Source organism: Mustela nigripes, chromosome 8 (genome assembly GCF_022355385.1).
Source record: "Mustela nigripes isolate SB6536 chromosome 8, MUSNIG.SB6536, whole genome shotgun sequence".
Taxonomy (NCBI): Eukaryota; Metazoa; Chordata; class Mammalia; order Carnivora; family Mustelidae; genus Mustela; species Mustela nigripes.
Window position 1 is genome coordinate 23,506,751 of NC_081564.1, and position 11,178 is coordinate 23,517,928.

General features: G+C 49.1%; 1 pseudogene; it reads right to left on the reverse strand.

The window, feature by feature from the left end:
- Positions 1-2,641: 2,641 nt before the first annotated feature.
- Positions 2,642-4,054, reverse strand: LOC132023853 (keratin, type I cytoskeletal 15-like; annotated as a pseudogene).
- Between the last annotated feature and the right edge of the window lie 7,124 nt (positions 4,055-11,178).

Consider the following 11,178-nt stretch of genomic DNA (forward strand, 5'->3'; position numbering starts at 1 on the left):
TGGTCATTATGTGGGGATCAGCCTCTATGTTAAAGAGAATATAGACATGCTCCTTCTCCCCTTAAGACAAAGCTCCCTGAGATCAGACACAATTATCCTGCAAGTTGAATGGCTACTGAGTTTTCTTTTGGCCTCCTGTGAAAGTTGAACCAAGTGGGGTGGCAAATGTAGATGGGAGCATCCCTAGAGTTCTTGGTTTTATGTGACCTCCATCTCCCAACTCTTAAGACCAGTAACATCTCTGGGGATTCCCGGGTGTATGCTCTGCTGGGTCCTCCTCCCACCACCCTCTGTAAATACAATAAATGCCCCACACCTACCCACTTCCTAAGTCACATTTGTCGGTTGTTTACATGTATTTGTCTTTACCGCAGTTCACCTTCCCAGAAAGTGGGCTGTGGCAGAACGTATGTTGCCAGACTCCAGCCTGCTATAGACATCAGGAAGAGCATCAGAGATGGTCAGACACTACGGGCGAATCCCCTCCTCTTCTGTCCAACCCCAAACTCCAAGTGCCAGGATAATTACCACTTAATGTTGAACATAGAAATGGGCTTTGTTACACTTCAGGACCTAGAAGGAAGCATGTGATTTTCCCCAATACACAAAGAAGGGAACCCAATCCAGAAGAACCCAAGGGAATGAAAATTGCCACTGGACTTGGGCAGGTTTATCTATGAAATGGTCATTATAAAGAAATGCTTGGAAGGAATTCATTTCTTTACTTGATATTAGGAATATAACCCTGGGCAAAGTCCTGCATTTTAGTGGGAGAAAGCATACCATAAACAGATAAATATGTAACATGTCAGGGGTGCTAAGTGCTAAGAAAGGGGAAAAAGCAGAAAAGAGGGATAGAGAAAGAGTGTGTTGTTCTAAATTTGGTGATCAGGGAAAACAACTCTGCTGAGGTGAGGGAGCAAGTCCCGTGATCATCTGGAGAAAGACTATTCATGCCAGAGGAACGAGCGAGTACAAAGGCCCCGAGGCAGGAGCATACTTGGCTTGTGGGAGGAACATTGAGAAGATGGAGCAGCTGGGGCTAATTGAGCAAAGGAGAGAGTTGTAGGAGCAAGGTCAGAGAGGAGACCAGTGCCCAGATCATATGAGGCCTTGTACACCTTGGCAAGGGCTTTGGGTTTTACTTTGAGTGAGATGGAAAGCCACCGAAGGGTTTGGAAGCAAAAGTAATGTGAACCAGCTTAGGTTTGACAAGGCTTACTCTGGCTGCATTGTGGAGCTGATCACAGGGAAGCAAGAGTAGAGAAGGAAGACCAATTGGAGGACGGTTGCCCGAGAGAGGTGAGATGGCTTGGACGGGTAGTAGTAGAAGTGGGAAGAAGCTATTGACTTGTACTTTTGGTTTAAAAGTCAGCACAGTCAGCTGAGGGATTGGATGTGAGTGGGGTGTGAGAGAAGGAGAGGGCCACTGCTACTCGCAAAGGTTTGGCCTGCATCACTGGGAGGATGAAGTTGGTCTTTAACTGAGAGGGGGAAGACTGGATGAAGAGCTGGGAGGGGTGGGGAGGTGATATTCACCAGTTCTGTTTCTACCTATTAAGTGAAATACCTATTTGATCTCTGAGTGGCGGTATCCATTTCAAGTAATAGTAGACATTCCGAATAATAGGCTCCTCAAATAATAATAGTAGAGAATATTGTTTACGTAGTTTCAGCTTTACATGTTGAACTTTACATATTCAACTTTGCAGTTGATAGTGCTCCCACATATATTATTTTATTCTGTTTCCGCACCACCCACATAACAGCATCTGTTTTCTTTCTATTTTACAGGTAAGGAAGGTGAGATTCAGAAAGTTCTGCACAAGAGAGCCAGTGTTTTGATGGTGCCAGACAGAGGAAGATGGCAACCAGCAGCCAGTTAGCCTTGAAGAGCAGCGGCCAACCATGAGAGAGACTATGGCTTCCCCATGGCTGTCAGATAGGAAGACCTGCCCCTCCCTAGCCCTTTCCCCAGCCCTCTCACGGAGAGGAACCAGCAGGGAAGTCGAGGACAGCCTGTGTTCCTCCACCCTCGCCTCAAACCACCAGAGCCACGGCCAGGTCTAGCTCCCTGGGGAGGCAGTGGGGCAGGCGCTTTGAAGGGGAACTTGAGATGGACATTTCAAAAATGAGTATTTTTATTGTGTAAACATTTAAAATTAATCTTAAACACCAGAAGGAGACTGATTATTCTAATTCCTGGAAATAGCGTCCATCATTAAAGCCTACCCAGTGAGAAAAGGGCGGGTGACATTTTGTTACTGAGGGCAGCTATTGAAAAAGACCCAAAACCTTCAAGTTTATACGGGAGAAGATTCTGGAATAAACCAGTAGCAACTGCATTTCTTTCCAGTCTTTTCCCATGTATCTTTTTAACATTGTTCACATCTTACCACATAGGTAATTTTGTTTTTCCATAACCTGCTGTTATCTCATCACTACTTTTTTTTTTTTTTTTTTTTGCAAAAAGAAAAGCAATTCTTTATTGCATGGACACACATGGCACAAACCACCTTGTTACACAATCCAGCGGCTTCCTGCCTGTCACTGCTGGAAAGCAGAGGGGGAGAGCTGGAGGGGAGTGGGAGGGGGAGCACTCAACAAAGAGAGCTTGACCCTTTGAAAGCAGGGACTAGGGTTTGCTCTTCTGGCCCCTCTAGCCAGTCCTCCACTCAGCCTGGGAAGCAGGGAGGTGACGAGGGACATCTCTGCTACACGGGGCACTCAGACCTCTCTCTTGCAAGAAGAAACCACCTTCCCGTCCACTGTCTCCTCGACATTGATGCGAACTTTGCCGCCGCCACTGCCTCCCAGGGATGCTTCTCTGGAGCCAATGCCAGCCATCCTGGCATCCTGGCCCTCCAGCAGGCTGCGGTAGGTGGCGATCCTGGTTCTGGCACTCCATCTCATTGCGGAGCTCACTCAGCTGGGCCTCCAGGCTGCTGATGAGCCCCTGGATCTGCTGCAGTTGTGTGGCGTAGGGGCACTCCGTCTCGGCCAGTGAGCCCTCCAGCCCAGCTTTCATGCTGAGCTGGGACTGAAGCTCGATCTCCAGCCCGTGCATCGTGTGCCTCAGGTCTGTGATCTCCGTCTTGCTGGTCTGGATCATCTCTGTGTTGGAGGCTACCTCCTTGTTCAGCTCCTCTGTCTTGCTGAAGAACCAGGCCTCGGCGTCCCATCGGTTCTTCTCCGCCATGGCCTCATATTGCTCCCTCATCTCGGCCAGCATGAGGATAAAGTCCACGCCTGGTGCCGCGTCCATCTCCGCGTTGACCTGGCCGGCCAGCTGGCTGTCATACTCCTTCATTTCCTCCTCATGGTTCTTCTTCAGGTAGGCCAGCTCCTCATTCAGGCCCTCAATCTGCATCTCCAGGTCGGTCTTGGCCAAGGTCAGCTCGTCCAGCACCCGACGCAGACCGTTGATGTCGGCCTCCACGCTCTGGTGCAGGGCCAGCTCGTTCTCGTACTTGAGCCTAAAGTCGTCCGCCGCCGGGCGTTGTCGATCTCCAGGATGACCCAGTTGTTGTCAATGGTGGCCGCCAGGATCTTGTCATGGAGCTCCTCAATGGTCTTGAAGTAGGGGCTGTAGTTCCTCTCGGGGCTGCTGGGGCTCTGCTTCTGGTACCAGTCCCAGATCTTCACCTCCAGCTCTGTGTTGGCCTCCTCCAGGACCCGCACGTTCTCCAGGTAGGAGACCAGGCAGTAGTTGAGGTTCTGCATGGTGAGCTTCTCATTGCCGGAGAGGAGGCCGCCATCGCCACCACTGTAGTCACCGAAGCCACTGCCAAAACCCCCACCAAAGCCACCTCCAAGGCCACCCCCAAAACCACTACAAGCCCCTCCACCAAAGCTGCAGCTCATGCTGCCCCCATAGCCCCCTCCTGACCCCGAGGAGACGAACCTAGCAGAAGGAGCCGAAATAGTGCGGCTTCCACCGCCCCCACAGAGACTCCCCCCACCAAAGCCACCTCCCCCAACCCGGAGGGGGCCCCCCCTTGGTAGAGCCACCCCCAAAGGTGGAGGAAGAGGTCTGCAGAAATGTGGTGCTCATGGCTGGGTGGCTGGGGAGTTCTCCTCATCACTACTTTTGATACAAACATTTCCCCCCATGGTACTAAACATTTTTTGTAATAATCATTTTCAAATGACTGTTTATTAACCAGCCATTTAGACTGCTCCCACAATTTATATACACTGTTGTACATTAAGCTGGTGAAGCTTACTTTGTTAGGTATCTCCCCAAAAGTAGAATTACCGTTTTAAGATATAAACATTTTTAGGCTCTTGAAAAATTTTAATAATTTTCCGGAAAAGTTCTGCCATTGGTATAGAAAAGTAAGAGTGAGCCTTCTGATTCTAAATCTCAGGCTTGGGGCGCCTGGGTGGCTCAGTGTGTTAAGCCGCTGCCTTCGGCTCGGGTCATGATCTCGGGGTCCTGGGTCATGATCTCGGGGTCCTGGGTCATGATCTCGGGGTCCTGGGATCGAGTCCCGCATCGGGCTCTCTGCTCAGCAAGGAGCCTGCTTCCCTTCCTCTTTCTCTGCCTGCCTCTCTGCCTACTTGTGATCTCTGTCAAATAAATAAATAAAACCTTTAAAAAAAAAATAAAATATGTCTGTTGGCCATGTGGATGTCTTCTTTGCAGAAATGTCTGTTCATGTCCTCTGCCCATTTCTTGATTGGATTATGGACATTGGGGAGGGTATGTGCTTTGGTGAGTGCTGTGAAGTGTGTAAACCTGGTGATTCACAGACCTGTACCCCTGGGGATAAAAATATATGTTTATAAAAAATAAAAAATTTTAAAAAAAGAGAAAAATAAAATAAATCTCAGGCTGTTTAAATTTTTTCTGTGCTGGATTTATTAACTTTGGTTTTCTTCTTATGAAATGGAGACAAGTACGTGTGTCATGGTCAGAAGCCTCAGAACTGTGTCGTCAATAAATAGCAGTAGTTCTTGTTATAATGAAAGGAGATTTGCAGAATTCCCCTAGGAAATTGTTTTTGTTCAGTCACCCACACTGGCCCCCACACAGTCTTCCCAATCTGACGGTTGGCTGACTTTCCCCAGCAGCTCCTACCCAGTCTGAAATAGTCCTTTTCTCCCTCACCACCATTAGGGGATTTGTCACTTTGATTATCAGCTGGTATCAGCTGGTATCAGCCCAGATACTTCTGGGCTGGTATCTGCTCATGCCCTTCCTTTTCTGAGCCCCGTTGCTCCTCCACCCGTCCTCCATCTTCAAGTCCCAAGGCTGTGGCAGGGTCATGCTCTAACGGCATCTTCTCAGACCTGGCTGGAACATCATCCTTCTCCAAGTTATCCGAGGGGAGAACCCTCACCTCTCATGTTATATTTCTCTAGTGGTACCGACGTCTGTTTATGGGTATATCCCATGTCCTGTACTACTCTGCATGCTTAAGCTCCTTAAGAACAGGAATTCAGTCTTTCTTTGAACACAGAATATCTGTCGGATGAATCAGTGGTTGCTCAGTACCAAGCATTGTGCTAGGTATTGGGGATACAGAAATGAATTATGTTTGCATGAATCCCATTTGCAAAGAAACCTGGTCTCATATGGGGAGATAGAGTCATAAAAACGCGACGCCAGAGTAGAAATATGTGCAGAACAGGGAGATGGCACAGATGGAAACATAGTGATGGAGCTCTGGGCTCCACAGTCTGAGCAGGTCAGCATTCCAGTCAGCTCTGCCAGCTTCACAGCTAAGTGACATTGGTAGTTACTTGGTATCTCTGGGCCTCAGTGAGAACAAAACAGTAGCTACCTCACAGGGCGGTTGATATACCTAAGGTCTCTGGCTCATCGCGTGGCACATAGTAGTGAGGATAATAATTGAAAACTCTCTTTCTTCTGGAGGAAGCAGAGAAAGCTGTACAGACAAGGGGGCTATGTGATCTGAGCTTCTGAATAAAAATTCCTCAGGCATACAAGAGATAAGGACTTTATAGGCAGAGGAAACTACGTGAATGAGCATATAATTTATCATCATCCAAAAAGAAAACAAAAAATGAACACAAGCCCTGACACTTGCGGAGTTTGCGCTCCTTACCACGGACGCCAAAGCACTCAGCAGGCTCCGGGCACAGATTTTGACTCAGGAAAGGAGAAAGTCAGAAGAGAATGCCTTGAAGGAGGTAATCATGCAGTTTCCTCTTCAGCACTGCCACAGGCTTTGACCTCTGCCCGATGTGGACTGGCCATGGCGTAGGGCACAGGATTTAGGGAGGGCAGCAGATTTTCCCCGAAGCAAAAATAAGTTGTTTTCCTGTTGTACCCATCCACAGTGATACAAAGAAGCTTTATTCAGAGGCACCTACCTCCACACTGCCCTGTCCTCAAAGGAAACATGTTTTGTTAGGACAGATTTCTTCTCTTAGATAAATATTTGGGATTTCCCTTCACAGCAGTTTAGCAAGAGATGCAGATCCAGACACTTACTGCTCTGCTCTCCTCCTCTCCAGCCCCAGTGAGAGCGACTTCGCAGGGTCTAAAGGCCCCCTACACTCCAGGAGAGGTCCAGAGGAGGGTCAGAGGAGGCCATGAGAAGGGGAAAGGAGTGTGCAAGGATTAGAATTCTGGAGGCTCTGCCCCCAGGCACTCAGTGGCCAGGCACCATTATGTAAATTGGAGGAAATCCCACCAGCCTGCTTTTTCCAAGGCCCAGAACGGATTTTAGAGATGCTAGTAATAACTTCAGGCAAGTTTTTGGTAACTGCGGGGTGAGTGCTGACTACCGTCATTCAAACATAAGAGGGGGCATGACATGGAATTTCCTCCTACAAGGGGCACTCAGGAGAACTGTGAATTCTGAATTCACTGTCCAAGCTAGCAGCCTGGGGCTTCTTCATCTTTAGTCCTTTGGAGTCCAGACCTTTCAGAAAAGCCAGGAAGCAGAGACAAATAAGCCCCAAGGAAGAACTGGGGCAGGCAATAACATGGCTCCCAACAACTCCTTCCTCTTGCCGGCTCCCTGCCTACCCTCCTCCCTTGACCCTCCTGTTTTCCTTCTACTCCCAGGAGACGTAATTGAAAACAAAGGGACCAGAAAACAGAGTAGGTGACCTGGGCAGGCCGTTCCTGTTCTGAGCACATTAGGCCCTTCTTTGCGTGGGCTCTGGAGTTCTTGGAATGACCTTGGTTGAGGGATGTGGCATTGTACTCTGAGGGGATCGATGGATTGATCGGCAGACCAAGAAATCACAAGCCCTGGGTGTCAGAGAAGCTTAATTCACACGAACCATAAGCCCATGGTAGGTTGGGACCCCAGTCTGGATAAAATCAAACATATGCAATCCAGGGAGGGCCTGGAGAAATGGCCCTGGGCAGTAGTCAGTAACTAACTCTAGCTGGGGGGCCAAGGCAGGCCTGCCAACCTGTTTCTGTAGAGCCTGTAAGCTATGAATGGTTTTTACATTTTTTTAAAGAGAGTTTATTGATTTATTTGACACAGAGAGAGAGAGAGAGAGAGATCACAAGTAGGCAGAGAGGCAGGCAGAGAGAGTGAGGGCGAAGCAGGCTCCCCACTGAGCAGAGAGCCCGATTAGGGGGTTGATCCCAGGACCCTGGGATCATGACCTGAGCCAAAGGCAGAGACTTTAACCCACTGAGCCACTCAGGTGCCCCGGTTTTTACATTTTTTAATGGTTGGGGGGAAATCAATAGAAGAATATTCTGTAACATGTAAAAATTACATGAAATTCAAATTTCAGCGTCCATCAGTGAAGTTTATTGGCACAAGCCATGCCCATCCTTCTACGTATTGTCTGTGCTGGCCTGCTCTTATTGTCCGCTGGCCTGCAGACGTCAGTAGCTTTGACTGAGACCATAGGGCCCAGAAAGCTGAAAATGTTTACCATCTGGCTATTTACAGAAAAAGTTTGCCGATGTTCATTCTTAGGAAGGTGTAGTTTGATGACGGAGATAGTACAGGGCAACTAAAAGGGAGCTTTTTGAGTGTTTCCTAATGTGCTCACAGGTACCAGTCCATGTAATCCTCACAGCGGCCACGTGAATGGGGAACTGTTTTTCTTGTTTTCCACACCAGGAAAAGGAGACATACCTGCCAAAGGTCACCCAGTTGGAAAGTGGTGGCACTGGGATCTGCACCCAGCTGGCTATCCCTGGAGACCACCGTGAACCAGAGCACAGTGGTGACGACCCCGGAGAGCAGCGCCAACAAAGGCTGTGAAAAGGGTTAGATTCAGATGCCCAGAGCTGCAGAGGAAGAGCCTTCCAGGCAGAGGGTGTTCCGTGGGTAAAGGCCCGGCCCTGGGAATGAATGGTGTTCACTGAGAAGGGAAAGCGCTGAGTGGGAGTTCCCAGGGCCGCTGGGGTCAAGCCATGGCACTCCTGTGTGCAGGGCAGGAATGACAAACTCTGGGCCTAAGTTCAGGTCCTCAATGTACCACTTAAAGATGTGTGTTTTGGGTGAGTTTCTTTCTTTCTTTTTTTTTTTTTTTTAAAGATTTTATTTATTTATTTGTCAGAGAGAGAGTGAGTGAGAGCGAGCACAGGCAGACAGAGTGGAAGGCAGAGTCAGAGGGAGAAGCAGGCTCCCTGCGGAGCAAGGAGCCTGATGTGGGACTCGATCCCAGGACGCTGGGATCATGACCTGAGCCGAAGGCAGCTGCTTAACCAACTGAGCCACCCAGGCGTCCCATTGGGTGAGTTTCTTAACTGCAAAAATAGTGTCTACCGGGACGCCTGGGTAGAGTCTCCGCAGGGAGCCTGCTTCTCCCTCTGACTCTGCCTTCCACTCTGTCTGCCTGTGCGCTCTCTCTCTCTCTCTCTCTCTCTCTCTCTTACAAATAAATAAAATCTTAAAAAAAAAAAAAATAGTGTCTACCTCTGTGGGTACCTGGCACTTAGTAAACACGACATATGTTGTTACTAAGGTTATTATTGTCAGAAACTGGATGTGACTTGAAGGTTGGCATTAAGTAAAGGCCTGATACAGGAAAAATGAAAGCGCAAGTGGGGACATGTGCTTTGGGCATACCAAGCAGGAAAAGTGTGATTGGAGCCAGGGAAATAGAGGAGCAAGTTGCTGTGGAGAGTCAGTTTTACGGGGTCCCCCAAGGCTCTAGAGGGAGAATGGTAGAGAGCAGGAACAGAGGGGGGCCGGGCAAGGGACCAAAGTTCATTCTCACTTGTGGGGAGCCTGGCTTTGTGCCCAGCACCTGGTATACGTTATTAATCCTCACTACAACCCTTCCAAGGCAATGCTCCATCATCCCCACTTTACAGACAAGGAAGCCAAGGCTTGGAGAACTGCTGGAATTTAAAAGTATCTCACAAAGTATATTCTGGGGCTGGCCACAGTCCCAGACCTGCCAGGCCCCCAGTCCCAGCCACTTTTGCCTGTCAATGGTCGGATTTCTCAGTAGCCCATGCACCAGGGTTCCTTGGTGCCATGGGGCTTCCTTAATCTCTGCCAGGGGCAGAGATGGGTGATCATTGCTATGGGGAAGTGGGACCAGTGCCCAGTCTTTGCCCAGGCCATCAGGTAGTGGCTGGACAGGTTCCTGGTGTCATAGCTCTGCCGGAGCAAGTGATCTGGAGTGGGGTGCAAGTTCCCTCAGAGGGTCACCTAAGCATGAAGAGTGCTTACCCACACAGGGTCTCTGGGCACTCCTTCTGGCATGGACCTGACTTCCTCCACGGCTTTCTTTTGCTGCACTGTGCAAACCCTTGTCCTGAGGGCCTGGCCAGGTAAGGGCTTGCTCTGTGCCCAGTATAGTAGTGGGTATTTACCTGTGTGTAAAGACACTGTCACGGGAGCTTGGGAATAAGGATTCTGGACTCAGAGGACAGACCTGAGTTTGTATCTTGGCTCCAACACTCACTATGCGACCTGGGGGCAGAGGTGGGTGGGCTGCCTCTATCTCTCTGAGCCTGTTTGCTGATCTGCAGGAGGGGAATGGTAATAGAACCAACTTTACAGGTTGTGCTGAGAAAAAGGCACAGAAAATGTTAGCTCACGATGGTCTCCCTTAATCTTCATGCCTATTGTACTCATGAGGAAACTGAGGCTCAGAGATTTGCCCAGGTTTGATGGCAGATGGTGGAGCCAGACAGCCTAAGCTCAAGCTCTTTACCCTTGACCATGGCGAAGTCATTCCATCTTTACGCACCCATGTTCTGCACAGCGCTCTTCCATGTGGCCTGATGGGTACAGGTATACAGAGGAGACAGAGGTTGGGGAGCAGGCAGGGGACTACTTCTTGTTACTCGGGCCTCCAGGTGAGTAGTACTTTTTTTTTTTTTTAAAGATTTTATTTATTTATTTGACAGACAGAGATCACAGGTAGGCAGAGAGGCAGAGAGAGAGGAAGGAAGCAGACTCCCTGCTGAGCAGAGAGCCTGATGCAGGACTCGATCCCAGGACCCTGGAATCATGACCTGAGCCGAAGGCAGAGGCTTTAACCCACTGAGCCACCCAGGTACCCTGTAAGTAGTTCTTTTTAAGCACCCTGCTTGCTTTGTAGTTCCCCTCCTGCCATGCACAGATACTGCTACCTAACTGTGGTCCCTGCCCGAACATGACATGATCGGGGGTTAGGAGAGGGGCAGGACTGATAATGTTTCAGTTCAAGGCCAAGTTCTCTGCTGTAATGCTTGACGGGTGCTACCCCCAGCTGGTAGACCTTGTGGTAATCACAAGGCCACATTCACAGGGCCTCAGCATTTTAGGGTCACCCTTTCCTCTAATACTACTACCAGGTGACCTAAGCCTCCATCCCAGACCAAATGTGGGTCTAAATCATTTTATGCCATTTATCCTTCTTGGTATATATTGATTTTTCTCTCCTTTATCACTTTTCCCCCTACTTGTTTGGAGGTTAAATGTTGTTTCACTGAGTTGAGGTGTTTCCTTCTTCCTCAAGGTTTCCCAAGATGACCAGACTGCTTCAAGCTGGCCAGTCCCCTCTTGCTGCAATTCTTGCTCCTACTGCTTTCTTGTGTTCATTTCTTGCCTCCTGTTTGCTGTCCTCTTCCCCCTTCTCTTCATACATTCACCACAAAGGGTGCAGCAACCTTTTACTTAACCATGTAGGTAACAGGGGGTTCCTGGTGTCATAGCTCTGAACTTCTTAGAGCCCCTTGGCCATGAGAATCCTCTCCACGCCCGTGTCCCTCCTTAGTTCCTAGCG